We start from the raw sequence: 26,872 nt of genomic DNA on the forward strand, positions 1-26,872 counted from the left end.
GGGCATAGCTTCTTCTTATGCCCTATATCATCAACAATACTAAAGATAAGCCCATGGGAGCCTATGAGAGTTGGAGTGGGGGATCTGTCTGGAGGGTCGGGGTTCCTTCAAGGGAAAGGTGGTTGAGTAAAAGTAGATTCAGAGGGTGGGAGCATGAGTTGAATCAGGAGGAATGGGATGGCCATTGTCTCCTTGGGCTGGGAATCTTGTTGAGCCAGTACCTTAAGAATTTCAATCAGCACTGAACGATTAGATTGTAGGAAAATCCTATAATGGTAATGAAGAAAGGTTTATGGTGCTTTGGCCACTGGATGAGCTGGTGAAACTAAACTGGAAGCCCCAAAATAGGGGTGAAAAACTAATGGTTAGTTCAGTGTTTTAGACTGCTTAGATTTAACGTCTTCTGTTAATATCTACGGTATATCAAATAAATTGAACTGAACTGAATTAAACTGAATCTGGGAAACTAAGGCTTTCTTTTTACTAAGGTGCGCTAAGTGTTTTAGTGCACGTTTAGCGTGCACACTAAATGCTAATATGTCCATTTAGAGCGTGTTTAGCACGTGCTAATATTTAGTGCACGCTAAAAAGCATAGCGCACCTTAGTAAAAGAGGGGGTAGGTTCATTTCCCACTTAAGCTCCTTGTAACCCTGGGCAAGTCACTTATCCTTTCATTGCCCCAGGTACAGAACTTAGATTGGGAACCCACTAGGGACAGAAAAAAAAGTACCTGCACTTAGTATATGTAAACTACTTTGTTCCCACAGAAAGCCAATATGTCAAGTCCTTGACTGTTTACCCTTTACCCCTATTATGTGGGTATCAGTTGAATATTGGCTGAGACCTGCATAAGCTCCAGTGCCCAGCACATACCAAATTGATTCTGGATATTCAATATCAGTTCCTGGACATAGCTCAGTATTGTATATCAGGGGCTAATTCTGGACAGTGTTTAAGCTCCTAACTCTGAGAATGTGGATGCCATTTTAAAAGACATATCTATGTGAAGAGTGGTATTTAAACCAGTGACATAGCCATGTCAATTTCTGGGTTGGATCAGGGATAAAATGAGTAGGCACATGCATTTCCTCTCCATTCCTTCCCCCCATACACACACAAAATGCAAAAAACAAAATAAAACCCCAACTTTCATTGATTTATTTGAAAATTTGCTAATAGTTTTAAATAGAATAATTTCAAAGATACTTCTAAAAATATCCCGACTTTAAAAAATATCACGATGTTTATAAAAAAAAGCTCAATAATTTAAACAACCGAAAAAAGAATGTGAGCCAATGAGGATTAAGAGCACCGGTATTCCCACAGATATTGAGCACTATCAAGGGTGGAGGAGGTGTATCTGAGGCCACATTTTGTCACATTTAAAATATATAAGAGTGTGTTGAAAAATGTGCAATCCCACGGATAGGAGTGCTGGATACTTTGAAGGTTGGGTAAAATATTGGATCCCCAACCCCTGCTATCTGAAGATATCTTTTATCAGAACCCCCCAGGGCATCAAAACACTGTTGCACTTGGCAACCATACTCCCTACCACAGCATGAATTGGACATGCATAGAGTGGCAGCATGGCCAATGATTGCCACAGTATTCTGAAGACCAGGGATTTCCTTCTATGGATGTGTTCAATTGGCACTTGGAAATGCCTATCAGCTACACTGACAATGCACACCACAGCTGGGTGGTCCTGAGCTAAAAGTGGATGGCCTAGACTGACCCAGGCCCACCCTTAACTGCACTCCTGATTTATACCTATAGACAGACTATGGTGCTTATTTTAGAAGCATTGCTTAGGTTTCAGACATGCATAAACTGGAACTTAAATGCTATATGTAGATATGCTTTGAGAGATTAAAATTAATAAATACATAAATAAAAACCTTAAAAAATAAATGTAAACTGGCAAACCTAATAGCTTTGCTGACTCTTTTATTTGTACTTTAAAAAATATATGACATCACCTCACTTGAATCCAGATAAGGCCTGCAATAAAAACACACAATCAAATAGAAAACTGCTTACAAAACAGTATTTTCAGTGTTGATGCATAAAAGAGCAATTCTATATAAAACTTGTTTGGCATCATAAAACCAGGATGCTAGATAGTGTTTTATAGGAGAAAACTTGACATTTTATTAGGTTTGGGTTAAAGCAGACAATAAGTAGTGTACCAACTTGTAGCTGCTTTAATATAAATTTAGAAACATGACTGGAGGACATAGATCTCTGTGTAAAAACAAACATAATTAATCAAAGCCTTAGAATGTCTGGCTGCTTATTTTCTTATTTTGTTGTACTGAAACAGTCCAGGTTGTGTGTAGTTATAGTTGAAGGATTTTGATGTTCACTAAGATAATGGTTAAAACTATAGCTCAGCACCCTGAGGTTGTAGGTTCAAATCCTTGTGAGCCTGGGCAAGTCATTAATCCTCTACTGCCCCAGGTACATTAGATAGACTGTGAGCCCACTGGGACAGATAGGGAAAATGCTTGAACATCTGATTTGTAACCCATTCTGAACTCCTCTGGGAGGATGGGCTAAAAAAAAAAAAAAATCAAATGAAATATACAAATAACATTCTTATATATTTGTGGGGGTGTTTTGAATTTTGTTTTCTTATCCCTTACTAAGGTAATTTCAGAAGATATTTTGCATGGGAAAATGAATTATGAAGGGGATAAAAACTGGCATTAATCCATGATGTTCAATGTCTACCCACTTCATCCAATAGTATATAGCTTTTAGTGCAGTATTAAAATTCACTGATCAGCTAACACAAAAAAGCCTATTAATGTGTAAATCTAAGTATGCTGTAGGTAGAGGGATTAATGGCTGAATATTCATTATCTTGATGTGAGGTAAATTGAAGAAGCAATTACATACTGCATAATGGGCCTGGAGTAACACATTTCATTTGTTAAGAGGAAAAATTGTGTGTTAGTTTCTTGCCAAACTGGTATTAATGACTCCACTGAACAGCAGGAGTTCTCAACCCATTCCTTGGGATATACCCAGCCAATCAGGTTTTCAGAATAGCCACAATGAATATACATGAGTTAAATCTGCATGAAATACTTCCTCTGTATACAAATCTATCTCATGCATATTCATTGTGGGTACCTTGAAAACCTGACTGACTAGGTGTGGTCCAAGGACAAAGTTGGGAACTATTGCTGTAAAGGGTTAAATTGTTGCTCAACTTTTGTAAACAAGTCTTTAAGGAACTTATGTACTAGAATAGTTTCAATTCATTCTTGTGACGTGTGTAAAGCAAGCGTTAATGTAGATTTACTAAAATATTAGGGTGGTTTGAAAAGTTTGGTAAAAATGCAAGTTAAATCACATGGTTTCCATTGAGAATTATACACTTACCCCCTCCCCCACCTTTTTACAAAACTACAATAGTGTTTTTTAGTGCAGACCGGCACACTAAATGCTCTGCGCTGCTCCCAACACTCATATGAACTCTATGAGTGTTGGGAGCAGCGCAGAGCATTCAGCATACCGGCCTGCACTAAAAAACATTATCACGGTTTTGGTAGTCCAGCGAGTTTTGGGTTTTTTTCATATTGTAGGAAAAATAGCTTGTGAAAAAAACCAGAATCTCGTTGGACTAAGGGCTCCTTTTACTAAGGTGCGCTAGAGTTTTTAGCGCACGCTACAATGCTGCACGTGCTAAATGGAAAATGCTAACACAAGCTCTATGGAGGCATTAGCGTGTAGCGTGTGCGGCAATGCAGCACGCGCTAAAACCACTAGCACACCTTAGTAAAAGGTGCCTAAGTGTACAGCCCTCAATGGAGACTACATTGTTTAATTTGCTTTTTTATCAAACTTTTCAAATCACCCTCGTACAAGCTCACCAAATTTGGAGGGGTTTATAGTATTGAGAAAAAGTTTTCTCACTTAAACCAGTGGTAGATATGAATTTTTTTGGCAAAAATTGTTTTGACTCTTTATTAGTTTGCAATTAATTTATGTGAAATTAGCTTTGTGAAGCAAATTTCAGAAATAGGAGCCTGTTTACTAAAGTGTCCTAAGCTGTTAATACAGGAATTACTGTAGGCAGTTAGGGTCTGACTGTGTATAGCAGTAAAATAATCAGTGTCAACTAGAATGACCTTAACACAATTCTACAAAGGTGTGTATACCTTTTATAAAATTGTACTAAGTTTGTGATGCTGGGTTCTATGTTAGGAGTCATTGCCCAGAAAAAGGATCTAGGTGTCATTGTTGAGGTTACGTTAAAACCCTCAGCTCAACGTGCGTCAATGCAGCTAAGAAGGCAAATAGAATGTTAGGAATTATCAGGAATGGAATGGAAAACAAAGATGAAAATGTTATAATGTCCTCGTATCACTCTATGGCACGGCCACAGCATGAATACTATGTGCAATTCTGGTCACTGTATCTCAAAAAAGATATAGTGGAATTAGAAAAGGTACAGAATTTGTTGCCGGAGAATGTGGTGAAATCATTTAGCTTAGCGGGGTTTAAAAAAGGCTTAGATAATTTCCTAAAAGAGAAATCCATAGGCCATAAATTGAAATGGCTTGCGGAAATCCACTGCTTATTCCTAGGATAAGTAGCATAAAATCTGTGTTAGGTACTTAGAACTTGGGTTGGCTACTATTGGAAACAGGACACTGAGCTTGATGGAGCTTTGATCTGTCACCGTATGGCAATTCTTATGGTCCTATGTTCTTATGTTCTTACCAGTGTAAATAATAACTTTTAGGTACACACATTTAGGCCATGGAAAACCAAGACTAGATACCTGTGCCATAGATTGGGCGTATTCTATAACTCTAACCCCCTGTTTTACTAAGGTGCGATAAGCATTTTAGCGCACATTTAGCATGCACTAAATCTACGTGTGTGCTAAATGCTAACACGTCCATATACTAACATGCATGCATTTGCATTTAGTGTGTAGTTAGTGCATGTTAATATTTAGCATGCACTAAAAAGCATAGCGCACCTTAGTAAAAGGAGCCCAAAGCATCTGTTCTTTAATATTATACAGTGCTGGTTTACAATGCAGGTAAGGCCATTCCCCCAAATTAACACCTATTTATACTATACAGTATATTCTTGTTATAACCCCACCAACTGGGAAAATGACACCCATACCAATACCCATAATATCAAGACTATAACACCAGATATAGCCAATCTTCTCTCCAAACCATATACCATAAGCATATGCCTACATAAACCAAATTATCTGTGTCATGAACCCTTATGAAATAACATAATCCCTGGATATGTCCAGGCTCTTCTAAATTATAAATCACATTGAACTCCTTTTGGGGAATATTAGTGATCCATAAATAGAAATATAATGTAATGTAAATTACCTGAACGTAATAATATAAACACCTTTGGTTGTGCTGCAGCTGCGGTGTCTTGTAAACCCTTGGGATCTGTTTGAGAACGTGAAAATGAACACACACGTAAAAGATGACATTAGAGCTATTGCATAGAAATGGGAAGAGTGATTTCATAATGGGTTTCAGTGAACATTAGATGGTATTATAGTGCAGGCAAACTGGTATGTTAATTCTGCTGGAATAAGTTGGTGGTACAGTATCCTTGAATTGGATAATCATTGTGTATTGTATGAATCTACTGTGCTATTAAAACTTGGTTGTTTATTGTACTCTGTTCTTTCATTCCAATAATAAAAAAAAAGATTTAATGCAATTCAGTAACAAACCCAAAAATATAGCATTTTGTTATGTCTGGTTTTCAGCCCAGAGCTCATCAAGAAGTAGCAAGCTTTTCAAGAGGTTAAACAAAATAACACAACAAAAACTATATATAGAATACAAGCTTTATTATAGCCTGCTACATTACTTATTTAATTACTTTATTTAGTTCACAACTTTTGTTTAGTATTGGCTCATGGTGATTTACATTCTGGTACAGTCGACTCCACCTACATGCACGTCGGTTAAGCACACACATCAGTTCACGGTCCTGCGGTATATAAATTGTTGTTATTATTATTATTATCTGCAGCCTATCACCATGGTCCCATTTTCTTTTACATTAAAGTCAATGGACATAAACTCCGGATAATTGCAATCCGCTTATGTGCACTGATGGTATAGGTTCCACCTCTATGCATTCACATTACGTTCACTCTGGTTAAAAGTTGATGAGCCACGTGTTTCGGATCAGCAGTCTAGGCCTGGCCAGGTGTTCGAACATTTGAAACTGCACCAGGGTGTCTCGTGGAGAAAAACCTTTGTTTTTGGCAGGTCAAAAGTCTTTGACTCTGACTGAACGTGTCAAACATGCTGGACAAAAGTCATTGTCTTTGGCTGAACGTGTCGCTGTCTTAAAGAGACTTGACCAACGGGAGAGTCAGGTCTCTATTGCAAAACATTACAGCGTTCATTCTAGCCAGATTTCTCGGATTCACAAAAAAAAAAACAAGCCATATTGAAAGACTGGCAAAACAGCAGCAATCCTACCAGTAAACAGAAAAGAATTGGGAAGGCTGGAGACATTGAACAGGTGTTGCTGCGATGGTTTGCTGAAGCTAGGAGACGTCAACTGCCATTCAGTGGGCCTCTGCTGATGGAGAAAGCAGCACAGCTATCCAAAGAACAGGGTGTAGAAGACTTCAAAGCAACAAATGGATGGCTGGAGAGGTGGAAGGTTCATAACAGCATAAAATTTAAGAAGCAGCATGGCGAAAAACAAAACGCTGATGATGGCAGTGATTGATGCAAGCACAGAATCCAGCCCACTAGCTGCTGAGCTTGTGAGAAAAATGACAGTGCTCGACTCTCTTCACATGGTACGGGAGGCATGGAGTCGAGTCTCATCATGAATGATTTCAAATTGCTATCGACAGGCGAGCTTCATTCACGAATCTGATGAGACAACTGAAACTGACACTTCGTCCATTGAACTCCCAGTTGGACTCTTGCCACAACAGTCTGAGCTGTATGTTGCCGTTGACAACGATGTGCCCACATTGTCTGACAGCACTAATTCCGATATCTGTACAGTCATAAAGGACACTGCAGACAACCAAGAGTCTGATGATGACGGCGATACTGCTGCGGTCATCATGACTAATGAAACACCTACAGGGATTGTTTCTTTCTCAGACGTGTTGAAGTCCCTACACATAGTGTTGTTATCTGGAGATAAATGGATGTCGCTACTATGGCCAGTTTTACAGTAGTTAGATGCACAGCCTGAATCGTGCAATCTGTGTGCAGAAAACAATGACTGATTTTTTTCAGTAGAATGTTGGTTTAAAAAAAGGTTTACAGTATATTGCATTGAGCCATGTAGAATTGTTTTACGTATGGGTTTTTTTGCTGAATAAAAGTTTTATTGCATTTGACTACAGCATACTGTGATTTTTCATGACGAAAAAATGGTACTCCAATTAAGCGCACACTCTGTTTAAGCACACGTGGCGGTCCGGTCCAGAGGCCTTGCACTTAAGCGGAGTTGACTGTATTGTACACTAAGAAGTATAGCTACTAAAACATATTAAGCCCTAACATCTGCTTAGGACATGCAAAATCTCTTACCACAAAATGTGAAATTAATTTTTTATACTACTTTTCAGGAGGTTGGGTGTCAAGGGTGCAGAATGGGCACAAACATTCCATCCAGTTAGTGTGTGCAAAGTCCCAGGAGAGCAGACATGAAGGGGCTGATTCTACAAACGGGTGTCCCGACTGTAGGTGGTGGTAGGCGTCCTACCGTCGTCTGGCAGTCAATAGGGACACACATTTTTAGAAAAAGGCAAGGAAGGTCACCTACATTATAGTAACACTTAAGCTCACCCAAGTCTGGGCTTGGGTGTGGGTTTGCCTGAAAGTGGCGTTAGTGAGTTTAAACATCACTATGCATCTCCCTAGATCCGCGACAGATGCCTGAAATGTAGGCCTGTAAAATGCTGGCCTACATTTCAATCCTAAAAGTAGATGCTGCTGCCGGCTCAGCTGATTGTGGCACAGGAATCCCTGATCTGCTGAACCAGCAGGACTCTATGAAACCACTGCTTTGGGGAGTCCTGCCAGCTTAACTGGTCAGGGGGGAAGTATTCCTGCTGTGATCAGCTGAGCTGGCTGTGACAGAGAACCCTCCCCCCCAGCACCCACATTCATGATCAGCAGGAGGAATGCCTGCTCCCTCCTGCCTAACTCCCCCGACACATTCACGATCGGCAGGAGGGATGACCACTCCCTCCTGCCTAAATCCCCCCCAAATCTCCACATACATCCAGTTGGTGGGAAGGATGCTCCTGCTGCTGCAGGGCCCACTTGATCTCCCAAACCCCCTACACCCCAACATGCCATCCCGACACCTACAAACCCCCAATTTTCCACCCCAACATCCCGACACCCCAACATCCCACCCTGACACCTCCCCATACTGGTCAGCATCCACTGTCTGCAGTCACAGCCTTATTCAGCATTGTGGCAGCAGTTGTCTTGAGCACCAACCGGTAAGCTTCCAGCTGGAAAAGGGGGGGGGGGGTCATGTATGTAAGATAGTGGTCTCTGGGGATTGAGCTCAAGAGGAAGAGAACAGACAGAGGTTGGGCGGTGGCTCAAATGTAAACTAAGATCCTAATTTAGGGGCCATGTTTTGGGCCCCCAAATCTCAATTTATATTTGAGTATATACAGTAAATAGTAAGGAGATAAGGAACACCTAAGTAGTACTTGTTGACCTGGAAGAAAATCAGAATATACTAAAATGTTCCAGTCTTATGGATCCTTTTATTAAAGCTGTGGCAAAAGTGGCCTTAACATGCTACTTATGTATATCTTTCCCATGCACTAAGGCCACCAATACTGTGACTGGAAAATGGTTGACATTTTCATTTTCTGAATTAATAAGAATGAACTAATCTCACCACTGCCATTTAGTCATTAAACAAAGTTAACACAAGAACCCTTATCAACACCTATATTATAGGTGGTAAATGCCCATACACTAATACCATGCTAATCAATTAGCATATGGCAAAGCCCCACGTCCTAACTGATCAGTGCTGTTGTATCCACTCTCAACACATGAACATGCTCCCCAAGAGAAAATTAGCAGAAATTATTACTCACGCAGATAGGCACGGTATGGCACGGTATATGCACACAGGTAGCCAAATCTATCACGGGATGGCAGTGCACATTCTGCAGAAAGCCAGTTTATCATTACATTTTTTTATTGAAGTTTTATAATAATATACAGCACAAAAAGGAAATAAAGGTAGGATAGGATAAAAATAAGTAACAATGCTCTGCATAAATACAACCCATAGAAACATAAACACAGGGGAAACATTTGCTAACATTCAATGTTCCTACCAAGAAGCATCAAAATTCAAACACCAACCCCCACCCACCCTTTACACTCAAAGCAAATAACCACGCGAGGCATCCAGTTGGTTCTTCATGAAACCTTCCATAAACCACAACAAAACTCTCCCCCCTCCCCAAGAGAATTTAACTTAGGTTAAAGTAGCCACTTTATTCATTATACTAAACTAAACTAAACCTTAAGTTTGTATACCGCATCATCTCCACAATCGTAGAGCTCGGCACGGTTTACAGGAAATGGTGTAGAGAAGGAACTCCAATGAGGGTTACAGGACAGTATAGAGAAAGTTTAGAGGGACTTAGTATAACAGAGAGGAGGACATATTACATTTTTGTTGAGTATAATACCCGTGTATCTTCGCTATGGAAAGCTTCAAAGCACTCATAGTCTGCAACTGTAAAGACCAGTCCGCTTGGGAAAGAGGTGCAAATGAGCGACATTTGCAGTAAGCCGGTTTAATATGTGGTAAGTGCACCCAAACGCTTACCGCAGTTTAGTAAAAGGACACCTTAGGGCTCCTTTTACTAAGGTGCGCTACGCATTTTAGCGTGTGCTAAATATTAGCACGCGCTAACCACGCGCTAAACGCTAACGCATGCACGTTAGCATTTAGCATGCGTAGATTTAGCGCGCGCTAAAACACTTAGCGCACCTTAGTAAAACAGGGGTTAGTGTTTTGCAAAATTACATTACATTACATTAGTGATTTCTATTCCGCCTGTGCCTTGCGGTTCTAGGCGGATTACAAATTATAAGAGATCTGGACATTACCGAGAGAATTGCGTAACAAAGATTATCTAGAGAAATTACATAACAGTGATTCATGTACTTTACATGGTGTGGTAAAGGATTCAATTATAAGAATTACATAGCAGAGAATCAAATGATAACAGGATACAGTGGAGAATATCAGTATATACGGGTTACAGACGAGAAGTTACCTAACAATGACGTAAGAAGTTTGTTGGATAGTGAGGTAGATGCTTATTTAGGAATCAGAATATTTTTGGAGGAAAGGTTCTAGGAGTTGACTAATGTGTTATTCAAGAGAGGGAGAGCTTGTGTGAAAGGGGAGGAGATTAGTTAGTAGGGACGTGTTTTTTGAATAGAAATGTTGTGATTTCTTTTCGAAACACTTTGATGTCTGTTGTGTTGATCATTAGTTTGGTGATGGTGGGGTCAAGTTTCGCTGCTTGTGTCTATGAATGTGTAAAATGTACACTGTAAATAAGATTAAACAAAATCTCCAAGGATAAGGTGCCCTTTACATGAATTGCAGAATCGGGGTGATATTCTCTTTTGCTTTACGGAGAATATGATATCTTTCTGATTATGATGGATAAATATGCTAGAAAAGTAATCAGCCATGTGAATTTGGCTGACAGCAACACACATTCAGTATAGGGTGGCAAAACAAGCTTCCAGTTTAAAATAAAATTCAAACAGAGCATTAAATTAGTACATTTGCCAACCTGTAATAAAAATGTAGAAGAAATCAAATATAAAACTGTTTCATTACATGATAATGAACTATAGTAAAAGCATATTTAGGATCCCTTTTATCAAGCTGTGTTAGAGGTTTTTTTTTTCATGAGTCACTACAGTAAAAGCTCCAACGCTCATAGGAATTCTATGAGCGTCGGAGCCTTTACCGCAGCATCCTGCGATTAAAAGCCCTTACGCGACTTGATAAAAGGGAGCCTAATTTTGTATCATTTTAGCACAAAATACTAAAATTAAGTTTATTTGATACTGTTTATTTTAATACATTCCAGTTAATTTCATTAATGGTGGAACTCTCTATGCCATATATATAAAATGGAAAGGTTTATTGCAGTACAGCGGGGTTATTTTAAAAAGTTTCAGGATGTGTGGAAACCATTAACGAAGTATTGTAAAGATTAATTCAAAATTGGTTCCCTTATATTTATTTGTTAATTTAAGGTGCAGGGAGGGGGGGGATTTTATTATTACATGTTTTATATGATAATGGAATATATGAGAGGGTGGGTTGGGATAGGGATGGGGATAAGAATTTGTGAGATGTGTTAATGATTATTTCTAAGTGATGTATTTATTGTTTATGTGATTGAATATATTTTAACACTTAATGTAATCTTGAAAATGAATAAAGAATATATAAAAATAAAATTTCATTAATGTAGACAGAAAGCAGTGGGATATGCAAGTATTTTTAATCATACATTAGTAATATGAACTACACGATATAGGTATACACTTCTCCCTCCGTATTCGCTGTGATAGGGGATTAACAGAAACACAAATACAGAAAAACCGCAAATAACTTTTTCATATGTTATTCGCTGTTTCGTATTAAAAACCATTGTGAATATAGTGAAACCGCGAATAACATGGTGGAAGACCTGGTCTGTTCCTGAAGGAGAGGCAAAACACGGTGAAGAAAGTGCTGGGAATCAGCAATTTTCTCTGTAAACGCTTGAAATCAGCGATTTTTCTATGCAAGCTGATGTAATTTGGGGGAAGGAGCCAGCAAGCTAAACCGTGAATAATCGAAACCGCAAATGCTGAATCCGCGAATACGGAGGGAGAAGTGTAATTAAACTCATGGTATCATTTTCATAATTTTGCAAAATAATATGTAAAAATAAAAAGAAAGAAAACAAAAGAAAAATAATTCAGGTGATACCTTTTTTATTGTTCTAACTAGAGCATGGCTAGATTAGCTTTTGAAGGTAATCCTTATTCAAATGTAGAGATAAGCAAATGTACCCGCTCTTTTACGAATGCATAGTGCGGGTTATTCGAGCCAGCAGCGGCGGTAACTGCTCCGAAGCTCACAGGAATTCTATGAGCATCGGAATAGTTACAGTCGCTGCTGGCGCTAAAACCTGCGCTATGGGCTCCTTTTCCTAAGCTGCGATAGTGGTTTTAGCGTGTGCTAAATTGCCGTGCATGCTAGATGCCAGCATTGAGCTGGCATTAGTTCTAGCCGCATAGCGCGGGTTTAGTGCACGCTAAAATTCTGCATGTGCTAAAAACGCTATTGCAGCTTTGTAAAAGGAGCCCTATGTGTTCGTAAAAGAGGGGGATAGACAGCTATCAGTATATAAGAGTGAAACATCAAAATATTCAAATGACAGCCTCACAGGAAAAGAGAGGGGAGGGTGGGAGACAGGGCCATAAGGAAGGGTGATAAGAAAGTGTCAAAGCAGAGACAATTATTTTTTAATGCCAGAGAAAGCCAATGTATTTGTTAAGTCTTGTCTGATGGGTCTCATAATGTTTTATCATTTTGACCTCAAAAGTTTTACATTCCTGGATTGCCTTAAAATGTCCTCTTAATAACCTCACCTTAAAATCAATGATATAGTGGTTTTCTGCAATGCTGTCCCACAGAAATGATATCCTGGTTGGCATTACAATTTTTAATTATAGTATATCTGTTTAAATTATTCCTAGTCTTTAGCATCTGGCTTGTTTCACCAATGTAGCATCCTTTTGCATTGAATTATATAAACTACATTTGAGGGTGAGCATGTGAAGGATCTCCTTATGCTGAATGTTTTTCCCATGTGGGTGACTGTGGGGGCTTGTGAAATATGTTAGCATAGTTTGCAGCTAGTTTTATTGCAGGGATGTACGCTATTCTCTTCCTTGTATGTAGGGAATGTGTTTTTTACTAGTTTCTGTTTCAAAAACAGCAGGTCAAAAGAAAACCATACAAAAGAAGCCAATGGGATATAGAAAGGGCCAACAGTTTTAGTAGACTGGTCACATAAAATATTGCAGCAGAGCAGTGAGGCACTATAATGAATTTTATATTAAGAAAACCAGGTACACACAGTGGCGTACCAAGGGATGGCAAGGGGGGTAGGATCCGGAACCTTCCGCTGCTCCAAACGGCACCTCAGCGTGGCTGCCGTACTTATAACAGAGTAGTCAGCTGCGCTGAAGTGAACAAAGGTCTCGCGATGACTGCACCGTCTACCACCTCTGTTCTGGAAGAGGTAAGTGACGTCAGGGGGGGCTGGACCGGCAGCCGCAGTCATCGCGGGATCTTTCCGCGACTCCCTGCGTCTGCCGGCCCAGCCCCCTCCGATGTCACTTACCTCTTCTATCCGGAGCAGAAGCAGTCATCTTGGGACCTTGCTGATTTGGGATGGCGAAAGAAAGGAGCATAGTAGGGTGGTGAAGGGAGAGAAAGGAGGTCAGGGTGTTATGGAAGGGTTTGGAGGGTGAGAAAGGGGGGGTCAGGGTGGTATGGAATCATGGTGAAGGATGAGAAAGGGGGTCAGGGTGGTATGGAAGGGTGTGGATGGTGAGAAAGGGGGGTCAGGGTGGTATGGAAATATGGTGAAGGATGAGAAAGGGGTCAGGGTGGTATGGAAACATGGTGAAGGGTGAGAAAGGGGGTCAGGGTAGTATGAAAGAGTGTGGAGGGTGAGACAGGGGGTCAGGGTGGTATGAAAGGGGTGGATGGTGAGAAAGGGGGTTCAGGGTGGTATGGAATCATGGTGAAGAGTGAGAAAGGGGGTCAGGGTCAAACAACATAAAATTCAACTTTAGCTGTAATACACGAATAAGATATTTGTTCCACTTTGATAAGCAACAACATAGCACATTAAGGCACACTTACACAAAATGCAGAAGTGATTTTTGATTTTGCCTTGTTTTGTCATACTTAACTGATGAACTGGTTTATGCTGCACATTGGAGAATTACCATGAAATATTCATGGCTGACTACACCAAACATCTGTAGGGTACCTAGACTGTGAAGGGTGTGGAGGGTGAGAAAGGGAGTCAGGGTAGTATGGAATCATGGTGAAGGGTGAGAAAGGGGGTTAGGGTGGTATGGAAGTGTGGTGGAGGGAGAGAAAGGGGAAGATGCTGATGGAATTGCAGGGAAAGAGACATAAGGGGGAAGGATACTGCATGGAATTGGAGGGAGAGAAAGGGGGCAGAAGTTGATGGAAGTGGGGGGAAGAATGAGGAGAGAATGAAATGCCAGATCATGTAGGTGTGGGAGAGGGAAGGGAAGAAGAGGAGAGGAGAGATTGCAGACCATTGGATGCCATACTAATGGGGGTGAAGGGAGAAATGGAAGGGGGATGCATAAAGTTTCTAGAATGGGAATAGAAAGAGAGAAGATGCCAAGGGGCAGAGAGAGGGAAGACAGTGGATGAAAGGAAGAGAGTGACAAAAAATGAGGAAAGCAGAAACCAGAGAACACAAGGTAGAAAAAAATTATATTTATTTATTTATTTTTTGCTTTAGGTGAGATGCATCACTGTTTCTGTGATGTTGTATTGTATGCAGAGTCCAGCTTCTTGGTGCTTCATTTTAACCTTTGTCTACGTATTTTTATTCTATCTCCCCATTTACAAAACTGTAGTGTTGGCATCTGAGCTGTTACCACCGTGGCTAAAAACCACATTACAGTTTTGTAAAAGGGGGAGGGGTTAATTTGTGATTACATACTAGGTGAAGGTGTTTTCTGTTTTCTGTGTGTTCAAAAAGACATGGTTTTCTGTTAGGATTGATCTGTACTAGTCTGGCTTGTTTAGTTTTACAATGGGTTTATTGATGTACTGCTTACTGCAGTATGTAAGATGCTGCATTTTCCTAGGTATTCATGTGTGACATGGATTGTTACTAAAAATCATGTTTTTCATGTAGATGGGGAGGGTGTCAAAAATGATTGGCCCCGGGTATCACATATGCTAGGTATGCCACTGGGTACACATTTCACGATATGTGGCTTCTTACCTTACAGTGTATGGTGAACCCTCCAAAACTCATTCAAGACCTATTGGATCCAACTATACACCACCCCAATAGCCCTTATGCCAGCAGGTGTCATCTACTGTATATGTAGGTACAGTAGGATTTGGGTGAGTTTTGAAAGGCTCAGATAACCCACCATAAGTATAGTAGTTAGAGTGGGATATGCATGTGGGTCCCCATCTCTATAGTACACTGTACTACCCACTAAGCTACTTCAGGAACCTGCTTGCTGCTCTACTAGGATTGGCCATAACATCTGAAGCTATCAGATAGACATGCATGCATGTATTGTTTCATTCACTTCTTTGGGAGATGGAAGGGGGTCAGTGATCAATGAAAAGAATGTGGGAGGGGAGGGGGGTCATCTGGTCCGTCTGGGTACCTTTTTGTCACTTATTTGTTGTTAAAACAGGTCTAGCCCCAAATTTTAAAATTGTATCCTGGATGTTTTCTAAAATGTTTGATTATTACAGAAAAATTGAAATAAGCTCTCTCTAGTCCTGCTCATACCATGCCTCCTTCAGATCTAGATGCACTGCAGACAATTGTCATAGGAATCCATCCAGAAAATGGGTTTTGAAAATAGCAAATTGGAAGGGCTTGATGAGAAAAAATGTCCATCTGCCCCTTTATACCACTTTTTGGACATGTTTCTTTTTTTAAAAAAATATGCCCCTTAATGCTGTACTAAGAAGTTTGTGAGTGGAGACGCCAAGGGTGGCCCATCTCAGTGCTGGAGATTTACCACTGCAATGCTGGAGATTGAAGGCCAATAAGTGAGGGTTTGTTGGGTTTTTTTTTTGCAGGCCCCAGCCGTGTCTAAAACTGGTTCTGGTAGAAGTACCGTAGGTTCCAAAAACTGGCATAGTCCAGAGATAATGTGGTTTGATTAACCCCCTCTTTTACTAAGGTATGCTAACCGATTAGAGCGGGCTAATCGATTTAGCGTTTACTAAACGCTAACGTGTCCATAGACTAACATACGCGTGTTAGCGTCTAGCGCACGCTAATCAGTTAGCGCACCTTAGTAAAAGAGGGGGTAAATGTCTTAATTATAGCCTTATATTTCAATAAAATGGGAATGACAACAGAATATAAACATACGTTCACAGAGTCTGGTATCTCCACAATATGATATGACTTGAACTTTATAAGCTCTAACAGGCAGATAAATTCAATGCCCAATAACAAGTTTAAAATCACTGTCAAACTTGCAAATGTTAAGCTAGCCAGCAGGTGGAAGCATTTTCCTGTACAACCAAGGGTTCCCAAACCTTTTGTGGGGTCAGATTTTCAAAATATCCACAATGAATAAGAATAAGATAGATTTGCATACCAAACAGACCCTGCATGCAAAACTCTCTCATGAACATTCATTGTGGATATCCTAAAAACCTGACTGCCTGGGATTCTTCCAGGACAGGTTTGGGAATCACTGATGTACACTATTGCTTCCAGTTTGCTTTTACCTAAAGCAGCAGAAAAGAGGTCAGGAAATGCATGGGTGTCCTTTTCTCCTCCATGGACAATTTTACTCAGCCTAGCTGCTGCAACTTGGGTTTGCCAAGAACCTCCTAATCAGGGAGATAATATTAGATTAGTAGTAGTAGAGAGTAGTAGCCCCAGCTTTCAGCCACTCTCTGAGGCTGGGAGAGGGGATGTTTCCACAAGAGAATACTCTCAGCTTCTTCAAACCAGTAAGGAAGACACCCTAAGAAGCATTCAGACAAATTATATATATTAACATTGGGACTCTTATATCAGCCATACTCTTATATACCATCTTATATTCCTCCCTTTCCTTTATCAATAATTCAAATACACTATTTAGTTGGCAAAAAGTTGGCTGCAGTTATATTTAACATCATCTTCAATAATAAATTTCATTATAACACATAGAGGGGCATAATCGAAAGGGACGTCTAAGTCCATTTACGTCCAACTCGCAAGTCGTCCAAAGTAAAAAACAGCTTAAGACACATTTTTTTTTTTTCAGTTCAATCTTTTTTATTGAATTTACAATAAAACATATCAAAAATGATAAATAATACAACTAACAACATAAAATACAATCTTCAGACTTCAGTCACAAACTTGCAGTGCATATGTTAAAAGTGATTTCCGTCTAGCAAGCATAGTAATACACATCAAGGAGACGTCTCAGACTAGCAGAACTTATATTATGAGCTATAAAGCAATTGAAATAGTATTCAAAACGAATGTGAGGAGACGTAAAGGTGTTTCTAACATCAGACACTTTTTAAGATAAGCAATATTCAATCACAGGTGACCAGACCTTCAGGAAGGTCGACAAAGAGTTAGTTTTCTCAGCTGCCACTTTCTCAAATCTGGAGTATAAACATACTGAGTTCCACCAATGAGCATAAGAGAGGGCAGAGAAGTCCTTCCAACATGACATAATGGATTTAAATGCAATTAGCAGTAAACAGGATAACAATCTAGACTCAAATTTATCCAAATGTGTTTTAACTGTATTCGCACCATATATAATAATCTGGTAGGAGATAGACTCATCAATAGGAAGGAACTTACATATTGTACACCAAACCTCATTCCAAAAGTGTTGCAAGAAAGGACATTGAAATAACATGTGATTGTAAGTACCAACATTTTGCAAACAGGATCAGCACTTGTCTGAAAGCAAAGGGTCAATTTTGTGCAGTTTACTTGGAGTCCAGTACACTCTATGAAAGAGAAAAAGCACCATTTGCATCATTGCTGATGATTTCATTGCTTTGAAGGACGTCAGCCATATATTCTCCCAGTCAGGTAGTGGTTCCGTAGTTATCAGCTCACGGGCCCACACATCATATAAGGCAGAGGGAGGATGAAATTTCCTCGCATTTTTCCTCAGTTTATACCAATTAGATGCTTGACCTGATTGCGATTGTATTTTGGTCACCCATTGAAGGATGGTGGGTTGATCCTTAGAGAGAGCTGACTGTTTCAGATGTGCTGAGATGCAGTGAGTCAATTGAAGCCACTGGTAATACTGAGATGGTGATAAACCGTAAGCAGTCGCAAGCTTGTCGTAGGTTATGAAGTGATCCCCATCCCTGAGTTGCTGTATGGACCATATTCCAAGACGACGCCAGGATTGCCATTCCAGATATTGGTCTTGAATCTTTAAGTGTGGATTGCGCCAGATAGGAGAGCTCATAGTATCTCCCCAGGACAGAGGAGCTAAGTTATCTATTATTTGAATGGCAGTTTTTGTTGCTGTAAGTACAGGATTCAACTTTTTACCATGAACTTGTTTCATAAAGGAGAAATACTTTAAGTGATGCGTACCATACAGTTTACGTTCCAATTTCAACCATATAGACTGATTATCATCCAGAGGCTCTTCTAACCACTTGGAACCCTGTCTACAGAGAAAAGCCAGGTGATAACTATATAGGTCAGGGAAGTTTACCCCACCTTTGTCTTTCGAGCATTTTAATTTGTGTAAAGCGATACGCGGCACTTTCCCATTCCATAAAAACTTTGTCATGAGTGATTCAAATTTCTTATAGGCTGCTGGAGGGAACAGCACTGGTATCATGGATAGTATATATGTAAGTTTCGGTACTAATACCATTCTCAAGGAGTCCAAGCATCCCCACCAAGATAATTTCAGTGGTGACCAGCGGGAAGTAGTAGAGTCGATTATTTGTAGGATATGTGAGGTGTTTAGTGATAAGGTTTCCTCAATGGACGCACCAAAATATATTCCTAGGTATTTGAGTTTTTCAGGTGCATATTTCAACTTCAAAGTTTTAATAATATCTCCGCAAGGTGATCCAGTCAATGACATGACCTCGGTTTTAGAACTGTTAAGCTTGTAACCAGATACAGATGAGTAATTAGATATAGATTGAAGCAGGGTAGGCAATGAGTCTATATCAATGTATAATTGAACATCATCAGCGTACGCTGTCAACTTAATTCGTAAGTCATCGAAATTGAGACCAGTTATGGAGTTATCAGATCTTATAGCAATGAGTAAAGGCTCTAAGGCTAAATTGAATAATAAGGGAGACAGGGGGCAGCCTTGTCGTGTGCCTCTGGATGGTGTAAAAGGTGCAGACAGAACATTGTTAAAGCGAAGTCGAGTAGAAGGATTAGAATACAAAACTTTAACCATGCATATAAAGTCGTCATGAAATCCAAACCACGATAATACTTGAAAGAGAAAAGGCCTCTCCACTCTGTCAAAGGCCTTTTCGGCGTCGAGTGACATAGTTATTCCATTTGGCATAATTTTTGGAGCTAAAGATAGCACATGAGTAAATAACCGAGTGTTGTCACTGGATAGACGTCCTTGAAGAAAGCCCATTTGCTCCATGCTGATTAATTTCAGAAGTACAAGTTGTAATCTTGAAGCGATCAATTTGGCAAATAATTTAGCATCAGTGTTTATTAGAGAGAGAGGACGATAGTTTTGCACAAACAGTGGATCCTTTAATTGGATCCAATATCAGATGCCAGGGACTCAAAAAAATTCAGGGCAATCCAGATTTGGAGCATAGATATTATATGCAGAGAGATGAGTGTTGCCCATGAGTAAGTTCACTTTCAGCCAGCGGCCTTCTGTGTCGTGTGCTGAAGAAATTATTTGTATATCCTGTCGCTTCCTGATGAGTGTGAGGACTCCATTCTTCCGTCCCAGAGAGGGAGAAAACAAAGGTGTATGAGCCCATGAAGGGGAAACCTTAGTGGCTTCCAGAGCTGAGAGATGAGTTTCCTGATAGAAGACAATGTCCGGCTGATGGTTTTCAGTATAACGCATTATTTTGAGACGTTTTATTGGATTATTGAAACCCTTTACGTTCAGGGAAAAACAGGTTAATGACATATACACTGTATACAATGATATAACATTAGGATATTACTAATGCATATTAGTGCTTTAAGGTGATGGTAATTCTCCAGATTAGTATGCAATTGGAAGAAAGTGCTTGCTGAATCTGCATTAAGAGACACTGCAACTATAAACAGTAACTTAAACATGTCAACTAATTCAAACATACTGTGGGTCAGTGAGCTGAAAGGAGAAAGGACAAAACAGCATTACTCCAGGCAAAGCTAACATGAGTTTCTAAGCATCTAATACACGACTCATAACAAATCAGATTGAAACATAAAGTATCAGGTTTTATCAATCAGAGTTGGGCTCACTGATTCAATGAAATCTGCTAGGTCAGTAGGGTTATGGAAATCTTTAGTCACATTATTATGAGTTACCCGAAGGCGAGCAGGGTAGAACATTCCAAACTTGGCCCCAAGGTTTTTAAGCTGAGGGCGATATGATAATAGTAGTTTCCGGCGTTTGGCAGTCTCCTTTGCAAGATCCGGCAAAATAAGGATCTTATTCCCTTCAAAAGTGATTGGTGAATGAAGTTTTGCATGCTGCATGATTTTGAGTACCTGATGATTATTTCAGTAGAGATACCAATATAGGTCTGGGATACTTCTTATGCAGTGTATTGGGTTGAGGCAGTCGATATGCGTTGTCAAAGTCAATTTTGAAGTCATCATTCATCTTTAATAGCTGGGGGAGAAGTGCAGCCAGAAAATCTACGAGGTCGCAGGCCTCCCGTCCCTCCGGTAACCCGAGAAGATGGAAGCAATTTTGGCGCGCGCAATTATCCGCCGCTTCCTGCGCCCTTTCAAGCGCGGAGATGCGAGTGACCTGCTTTTGGAGATGTTTTATCGACGATTCAGTTCCCACCGTTCTGGCTTCCAAGTTCGTCAGTTTCGTTTGTGCGGAGGCGAATTCTTCTCGTAGCGAGGTAAGGTCCGAGCGCATATCATTTATATCTTGCCTGGTGTCCACAATGAGCTCCCATATTGAACGCAGTTCATCCAAGATGGCGGAGGAGGCTGCGTCGTCGGTCTTAGAGACGCCGGATCTCCCAGGAGATGCAGGCTCCGCGCTCTTGCGCTTAGAAGGTTTGCTCAATGCCATAATATAAAGCGATAGTTCGCCTTCAATAAATGCCCTTTTTGAGTAAGCAGTGTTAGTAAAAGATGCCAATTTGAAACATAAATAGATTCTCACCGCCGGAGCTCGAGCTGTTTACAGCCTATCCCATCGGGCTCGCTAGCGCCCCCTCTTAAGACACATTTTTGAAAAATACGTCCACATTTTTTTTTCATTTCAAAAATCGTCTAATTATATGTCCTGCTGATCTGATAATCCAAGCCACTAAATCGTCCATCTTTATACCACATTTTCGTCCAACTTTTCATCCAAGTCCAAAACGCCTAGAACAAGCCCTGTTGGACGTGGGAGAGGTCTGCAAAGTGATGGACTGCACACCCAGACATGCCACCTAAATAGTGGGGTACCTTACAGGGCACTGCTGTGAACTTCACAAAAAGGGTGCCATGGCTTCTCTTCCCTACAGCTCCATTATAGGTCATGGTAAGCCCCCCAAACCACCTCCAGAATCCCCTAGACCCACTTATCTACCACCCCAATAGCCGCAGGAGCCACTTATATGCCAGTAAAAAAGGGTTTTGGGGGTATATAGGGGAGTGCACATGTTTAAGTATCAAAGCAGTGATTACAGGGGCTTATGGGCATGGGGCCTCTTCTCTATGGGTCCCTAACCCACCCCAGAATTAACATTTTCTCTGCGTACAATGTGCTTTGTGTTTTTAAAATTTTATTGTTGGTAGATCATTTTGACTTGGCCACGAAGGTAAAGGGGAGGGAGGGAGGGGAGCTGCTGAAAGACATCTAGTAATCCTTGCAGGCTTGATTGCAGGGAATTATTTTTGTAAAATCATGTTTTGTTATGTGACTGGCATTATTTACACTTTAATTTCTATGAATGAATAGAATGAAAATGATATAAAATTACTTGCTTGTTTTTATGTGCGTGCGCTGAAGGAAAGTGGAGAGAGAGTGGGCTGAGGACGCTGAAGGGAAATGGGGAAGAGAGAGTGGGGAGAAGACGCTGATTTATAAATTGACAATTGTATAGAATATTGTTTCTTTTTATACTTTAATATAATAAGTTCAATATAAAACAATTCAAGGCTTGTGTGGATGAAATCAGGTGGTTTGTGGGGATGAGGACCGAGCTTATGGGGATTAGTCCAATAAAATGGTATTTTCATATTTCTCATTATTTGTTTTATTTTTATTTGTTAATTTATAAAGTGGTGATTGTTATGTATCAGTTTTTCAAATTTACATCTACTGTCTTTATATTTTGCACAGTATTAGAGGACATGTATTACTGTTTTTGTGGTGTTGCATTGTATGCAGAGTCTGGTTTCTTGGCAGTTCAGTTTAACTTTTGTCTACATATTTCTATTTTTAGTTTGTGATTATTCCATATTGGGCCAAGGTGTTTCTGTCTGTGTGTATGAAAGGGACATGGCTTTCTGATAGCATCGACTGTACTGGATCAATTGACTGTGCAGGATCTGGTTTGTTTAGTTTTACAATGTATGTGTTGGTGTTCCAGTGCTCACTGCAGTGTTTAAGATGCTGCCTTTTCCTAGGTACACTCTTGTTGTGCGATATGTAGATTGTTACTAAAAATCATATTTTTCATATAGATGGGGGGGTGTCAAAAAAATGATGGGCCCCGGTTGTTACATATGCTAGGTACGCCACTGCTTGGGACAAGTTACTTAACCACTGATGCTCCAGGTACAAAAGCAGATTGTGAGCCACTAGGGACAGAGCAAATATCTGCAAATAATGAATATAAACGGTAGCAAAGAAAGGTAGTATACCAAAACCATGACCCCGCTCCCCCCAAATTAGATAGTCATTTGCTTAAAAGGATCTAGGATTCAAATTCTTTTTCTCATAATTGTTCTTAAACCAAAGCTTCCCAGACTATGCATTGCAGGTCCTCCAGAAATACATTAATGGTTCATGCCAGTGGGAGTTGCAGCCACCAAATGTCTGATAAGCACTGTCCTCGATTGCCTCACTTAAGCTACCATCCTCGCATTCCTCTCTCCAGGACAACGTCTCATTAAACATAGGGGCCGTGGCTCGAGGCATCCAGAAGTGCACGGACGTCGATGCGATGACATCACGTGCATATATGATATCATCACATTGACAGTCGTGCATGCGCAAAGGCCCTCCAGATACGCCCTGAGCTGCCAGTGGAAGGTAAGGCAGGGAAGACGCACAAAGAGAAGAAGTGCTGGCCCCAGCTGATTGCCTACAGGATGTACCTCTCACCGCGAGAGGCACATCCTGTAGGCCAGGTTTCTAAACTTAATCCTGGAGTACCCCCTTGCCAGTCAGGTTTTCAGGATCTCCACAGTGAATATGCATGAAAGAAATTTGCATATAATGGAGGCAATGTATGCAAATCAAGTTTATGTATATTCATTATGGATATCCTGAAAACCTGACTGGCAAGGAAGTACTCCAGGACCGAGTTGAGAAACACTGCTGTACGCAGTCAGCCGGCACTGGCATCTCTCCTCCTCCCCAGCATCTCACGGCACACCTGAAATCTCAGGAGGCCCACAGTTTGCGATACACTGCTCTATATTATCTCTAACCCTGTTCAATGTTTACATAGAGGACTTAGATAACCTATTTGGAATTTACCAGATTTGCTCACACAATTAACCTAGTAAGGAGGGTCAAAATTTTGAATACAAAGTTAGTCTAACATTAAGGGCCTCTTTTACAAAGGCGCGCTAAGCGTTTTAGTACAGATTTAGCGAGCGCTGAATCAAGATGGACTGCTAATGCGTCCATAGGATAACATGCACGCATTAGCGTTTAGTGCAGTGGTTCTCAACCCTGTCCTGGGGGACCCTCAGCCAGTTGGGCTTTCAAGATATCCCTAATGAATATGCATAAGACATATTGGCATGCCTGTCTCCTCCATCATATTCATTAGGGATATCCTGAAAACCCAACTGGCTGGGGGATCCCCTAGGATAGGGTTGAGAACCACTGGTTTAGCGCATGTTTAGCGTGCAATATTTAGCGCATGCTACAAAGCATAGCGCACCTTTATAAAAGAGGGAGTAAAAGTTATGCAAACAACCTATTTGCATATGACCTCTACATTGTAAGCAAGATGTGAGAATTCTATTGAATATGTTTGATACCATAAAGTTAGACTTACCCCCTCTTTTACAAAGGTACGCTAAGCTTTTTAGCGCACGCTAAACATTCGCTAAACGTTAATGCGTGCATGTTATCCTATGGACGTGTTAGCAGGTAGCGCACACATTGATTTAGTGTACGCTAAAATGCTTAGCGCGCCTTTGTAAAAAAGGGCCTTAATTTAGGAAATTTTGTGAGTGGCGTGTGCTGCTTTCTTCCCTCTTGATCTCTTTTTGCAACCATATTTATTTTGACTTAGACGACCATAAAAGAGAATAAGTACAGAGATAGTAAATATGACAGATGTTTTATACACCTTCATGAAGGTGACTCACACATGACTTTTGCAATGTTTTATTGACTATTCTAGTCTGTTCTTTTCACCTAAGGTCATTTACTTCTTTAATGGAAATCCCTGCCCTGCTTTTATCACTCCCACTTCTCCGCAGGCCAGGGACATTCAAAGTATATTTTTAATTAGACTATTTTCAGAGTGAGGAGAAAAGGCAGTGTGTATTCTAGAGATGGAAAATGATTGAGATTTACCCAAAGTGGTTTACAATATATTGAATAGTAATCAGGTCCTCTTAAGTATTTTCCCTATCTGTCCCAGTGGGCTCACAATCTAGCTTTTAAATGGTCATTACCTATTACTGTAAATATTTTACTGAACACCGCAAACGCTGCTCTCTTGTGTTCACACTACTACAGCAGGTAAATTTCTAATAGATGCAGGATAATTCATTGCAAGTCAAAGCATTGGTATGGATTCATGAAACAGCATGCACACTTTTATTTACTTGGAAAATGTATTTACTTTCTTTTTAACTATCATAAGAACATAAGAATTGCTGCTGCTGGGTCAGACCAGTGGTCCATCGTGTCCAGCAGTCCGCTCCTGTCGCGGCCCCTAGGTCAAAGACCAGTGCCCTATTTGAGACCAGCCCTACCTGAATATGTTCTGGTTCAGCAGGAACTTGTCTAACTTTATCTTGAATCCCTGGAGGGTGTTTTCCCCTATAACAGCCTCTGGAAGAGCGTTCCAGTTTTCCACCACTTTGGGTGAAGAAGAACTTCCTTACGTTTGTATGGAATCTATCTCCTTTTAACTTCAGAGAGTGCCCTCTTGTTCTCCCTACCTTGGAGAGGGTGAACAACCTGTCTTTATCTATTAAGTCCATTCCCTTCAGGGAAAATACTTACATTTTCCCTATCTTATCATCTTTGATCAAAAGACATTCAAATCCGTTTTCAAATAAATGAAATCTCTCAATACAATTGTTAAACCCAAACTCTGAAGTTATGTTGTTGTTTTTTTTAAAGACTGAAGGTGTTAGTTGCTGAGTTGTGCATGTTTCAGTTGCCCTGTAAGCAGAACCTAAGGGCACGGTTCCCACATGAAGCTTAAAGCTTATACAATGGTATAGGTGGACCTCATTTCCATCTGCATAATTACATCACACCTGGATATAGGGAACTGAAAGTATGTTTCCAAGAGACCAAGTACATGGTGAATCTGAAAAGTACTTATCCCTTTTATGCCTGCCTCAGGAACTGATTAGTGAACTTACCCTGCTGAAAATGAGTTTTAAATATATCTAAAGATCTCTACCTATTTAACCCCCCTCCCCCCTTTTACAAAACCATAGTGTGTTTTTTAGTGCCAGTCGTGGCGGTAACAGCTCCAATGCTCATAGGAATTCTTTGAGCGTCGGAAGTGTTACCACAGTTAAAAAAACGCACTACGGTTTTGTAAAAAGGGGGAGGAAGGAATAATAAAGTTACATGATCTTTGAAGTAATCCATATGATATCATGCCAAGCTATTATTAACTAAGAAGTCCTTTTACTAAGATACTCTACAAAATGGGCTTAGAGTATTCTAATTTGGTACTTTCCCACAGGTTCATAGTCAGATGCGCGCAAGACAAAAGCGCGCGGACAAATGGGAGCAGACAAATGAGCATAAAGACAAGTGAGCGCAAGATATCCGCAAACAATTATCGTTGCGCTCAATTGTCGTGCACTCACATGTCTTGCGCTCTCATGTCTTCGTGCATTTGTCTGAGCGCTTTTATCTTGCGCACATTTGACTTGCCACCTTCCCACATGCAAAGCCCATTTCTAATGCATCCCTAAAAAAATGTGTTTTGTATTTTTTTTTTTTTAATTCAGGTTGCATGCTAATGATTGTCATTAGCAAATGGCAACTAAAAATAATTCTCTATGCATGGGAACTTCAATTACCTAAGGTGATATGTATATATCTCAACTCTCATTAATCACCTTGTAAATGTATATATCTCAACTCTCATTAATCACCTTGTAGTACTACACTATATATAAATAAATAATCACTTCAAAACTTTAGATGTGCTTAATAGTGAACGCTCAGACCCACAACTATAACCCAAGTGAAAAATCACGGAGTCAGCTGTGTAAAGAGACCATCATCGCGTGTTCACTGTCTCTTCCACCAATAACCATAGAACTAACGTTCTAACAACTTCAATGAATCCTCAATTGGAAACAAAAAGCAACTTATCTTGGTATATTTGGTGGTACTGTAGCCAACACAGCTGCTCTGGGCACTTCCTTTATCACCATAACTG

General features: G+C 40.3%; 1 long non-coding RNA gene across 1 annotated transcript in view; it reads right to left on the bottom strand.

The window, feature by feature from the left end:
• Positions 1-1,934: 1,934 nt before the first annotated feature.
• The window catches only part of LOC117359030, a 36,546-nt gene continuing 11,608 nt past the window's right edge, over positions 1,935-26,872 (bottom strand). The window contains exons 2-3 of the long non-coding RNA XR_004539147.1: positions 5,383-5,448; positions 1,935-2,005 (exon numbers count right to left, since the gene is read on the bottom strand). This is a non-coding gene — a long non-coding RNA (uncharacterized LOC117359030). The remainder of the gene's footprint in view (positions 2,006-5,382; positions 5,449-26,872) is intronic.

This window comes from Geotrypetes seraphini, chromosome 4, assembly GCF_902459505.1.
Source record: "Geotrypetes seraphini chromosome 4, aGeoSer1.1, whole genome shotgun sequence".
NCBI classification, from domain to species: domain Eukaryota; kingdom Metazoa; phylum Chordata; class Amphibia; order Gymnophiona; family Dermophiidae; genus Geotrypetes; species Geotrypetes seraphini.